Genomic DNA, 3,819 nt, shown 5'->3' on the forward strand with positions numbered 1-3,819 from the left:
CTCTCGCCTTGTGGCTTGTAGACAGAAGTAAAAGAAGCTATAACAAAAAATTTCGTGTCCTTTATTAAGAGAATTTTCTGAACCTATTTTATTATTTGCTTGCGATGCTCTTTGTGCACGGAGTTTAGAGCATAGGCCAATACTTGCCTCTAAACCTTTGCGTGTAGGTTCAAAGTGTGATCCTCTTCTCGAGGCAGATAAAAGTTAAGTACTGTCTTAACTCCTGTTTCCCACCTTCTTTTTACACAGACCATTAGCCTAATGCGAGAAGTTTTGCATGTTTATCGAACTGCATTTAAATTTGTACTATTTTCACATTAATTACACTTCGTTACGCAACGAAGTTCAAGTTACGACGGGGTCACAAGTAAGTTCATGCCCTTTAGATCCGAATCACAAGAATTCAGGACTACTTGTGTGTCTCTTCTCCAAAACCCTTCGTTTACTCAGATTAAATTACAGAAAGTTTTTTGTTTTTGAAAGTCTCCATGTGTCACCAGGTTGTCATATGTCTGGCTCATGTTGTTTTCTTAATGAAAGTAAAATCTACGCCGAGAATTGCAGCTTTGTCTTTTTGGCTCAAGTTTCTTGCAGCTTTGCAATTGCTAGCATGTGCTCAGAGAATGCTATGCACCTGCTCTGTTTTATTCCTCAGGCAGTTTGAGAAACACACTATTTAGTATTGTTTTTATTAAGACTTATGCATTTCATCAACATCACTGATTACTAGGTTCGTAACTTCTTTTGCTCGAGGAATCCTTTTTATGCTGGGTTTAGCTGAGATAATAATCAGCTTTTAATTTAAGCGGCTAAGTTCTTTATTGCTCCATTAGATGCACCGATATCTCGTTGATCTGGAAAAAAAGGAATCAGATTTTCTCAGAGAAGACATAGATGACCGAATCGACTTTGTTCTTTGGATATTGACAGCTTTTGTACTTCGTGTTACTGTCCAGGTTAATAATTGCCTAATTGGTTCTGAGATACCTACCTCCACCCTCATTATTATCAACCCCTTTCAAATAAAAATACCAATTACCAATACAAGACCTCATAACCACATTGAATCGGATGTTACTCTGCTAAATGTTTTTAACAAAATCTTTCAAGCATTACAGTTTTCAGATATCCTAGACCTAGAGGTACAAGATAGAAGTACCAAGTTCCTATTTAGATCACCTTGAAGTTCTAGCTCCTAGATCTCATTTCCCACAGGGAGGGACACCTGTTGCTTCCGGATCTTGGAAATTTCGAACCACAATTACAGTCCGTATTGTTATCATTATCATTGTCATTGAAATGTTCCTCATGATACTTAAGTATACTTTGCGTGTATTCCTAATGTTTTATTAATTTAGAATACTCTACTTCGTTTCCAGTTTCTTTGTCTAGTTTTCCACGATTTCAGTTCTTGTTTTGCTGCAAATCTAGAGTACCTTTTTAAACATTATGAGAAATGTCAATTGAATCCCCACTTCAGACATCCTTTCGTTTTCTGGTCTTAGTTTTGCTTCTAGACCTTGACTTCTCAAGTAGATCACCAAGAAAAGTGTGACGACTGATGATGACCTATCTTTTCCTCCCACTCTCAAGTCATTCTTACACCTTCGACCTTGTTGATAACATTATTTAGAGCTCTGCGGGCACATTCCAAGCTCACATTTGTTACAAGATTCTCGGTAATGGTATTGCTGTTGAGTTGGTTGTAGGCGTTCTCCGAGTCCATATTTTCCAAGCTGTCACATGTCTTGTTTATGTCCAAGTACACTCGAGTACTCTCCATCCAGGTACTGTTATTGCGTCAGTCAACGTAATTACATTATTGTACACATCATATTGTTTGTGTCTATTTGTTGTACGCCTAGAGTTTACAACATAATTTGAATGATGGGACCTGCTATCTGAAGGAAAACACAAATTATCGTGGAGGAATTAATTTCTAACTGGGCCACACATTGACTGTCTATTATGTTTATGCTTGTACGCGTGTGATAATACCGGGAATAGTCAGGGCATAGGTTTATTATTCAGTTCAATCCTAAATGCACAAATATACTTACATGCGGACAGACATACCCGTAGAATAAGGAGACATATTAATAAATATAAATATAAACACAACACATCATACCTAGATTCACAGGAGGAAATATTGCATGCATATCGTTAATTGATGAGAACTTTTGATATTATGGAGAGAAAGAAAAAAAGTATTGAAGTATTGTTCGCTGGTAATTGTGCTGAGAGAAAGAGGGTCGGAGCGTCACTTTGAGAATTCACAAAGTGGTGAGATCTATACAAGAATAATGAGAGAATCCCCATGCAAAGTGTTGGCAAGATTTTTTATGTAACCTCTTTGTTTTATATCAGGTTTACTTCATCAGCGTGTTTCATCAGTAGTCTCGAGCCATGAGAAGTAGAAACTTCTTCCATCTCTGCAAGTTGTCCAAACACGTTGTTTCGGACATCTTTGCCCTTGCTGACATGTCTGATTTCATCAGTTAATTCCATCAGTTAGGATTCTAAACAAACTTCGTACAGCTCCTTCTAGGGCGTTGTCTTTTAGAGCTCTTTTTTTACGTTTCTTATTTCCTTCTGTGTTCTCCGTTATAATCTTTTCCGTGTCGTGGACTCTTGATAGAAGACGAAGACTAAGTTTGTGCAAGTGTGAGCTAAGTTACGTAGCTTCTTTAACTTTAACACTATCTACGATTAAGTATTCTTTAAATCTCCTTATTTTTGATTAGTGCAGTCTTCGTCAAAATGATGTTCATGTGTGATACACTTCTCGCTTAGGTTACATATACGTATAGGTCTTATACTAACCAGAGTATGTACACTAGTATGTATTATGTCTAATACTATACGGTACATACCATGCATTACCTACTTCAGAATATCACAGGTATCCTCTCTGATCCCAACAGTTCCCATGTCAAATTTGATAAATCCCTCGAAAATATGAATTGAACTATTTTTTGATTACATTATTTGGATCGTCCACAGTGCTTAATTAACCCTTCACTGGTAGAAGAGTTCCTTAATATCATAGACATGTATATTTCACGACTCCAATTAAACAAACTAACTAAAGCTACTGAAGTAAAAATACCTAGTTACCAGATACCTAGCGAAAGTGAACATGACAAGAACATAGAAAGCATTGTCAGTGTTTGTTCACAAAACCAAAGTTCAATTGTAGACTGTCTGTCCTAAAGAGAAAAGCTGATTATATGTCGAACCCTAATCTCTAATGCCGTCAAATCCTTCTTGATTCACCTGTTGTGTCTTCAATTCTACCAACTACTGGATTACGATATCTTACTAGTAGTTTTCGTTATGATTCCTACAATATTATGAGTCGAACACATCAATAATCACGGATCAAAAGATTTAGAAGATTTCAACAGAGATAACAAACTGATCTTCACCGCGGGTCTTGAAGTGTTAATACTCGAGTTGAGGATGATGGATGTTAACATTCCATCACATCTTGGCTCTCTTCACTTGTACTTTCAGTTATAAGATCCTCAAGTTCTCTCTAGGATCTCTACAGAACCTTTTTCATAGAGGCGTGACTTCTAAATTCTAAACAAACATGTAACATGCCGGTGAATTATTCAATCTCTTACCGGTAGTGAATGGAACGCGAAGTTCATCAATGTTTTTGTTTGGATACGCTTCAAGTTTGAGATTTGTTCGTTTGTGTACATTGACTTTTATTACCGTCTTGCCTCTAAGTTCTCTTATAAGGTTCGCTATCCTAAAAGTATCATGGACTCGGTGAATTTTGTAATAGCAACTATGATAAACACATAG

This window comes from Diaphorina citri, unplaced genomic scaffold (genome assembly GCF_000475195.1).
Source record: "Diaphorina citri unplaced genomic scaffold, Diaci psyllid genome assembly version 1.1 scaffold5922, whole genome shotgun sequence".
In the NCBI taxonomy this organism is placed as follows: Eukaryota; Metazoa; Arthropoda; class Insecta; order Hemiptera; family Psyllidae; genus Diaphorina; species Diaphorina citri.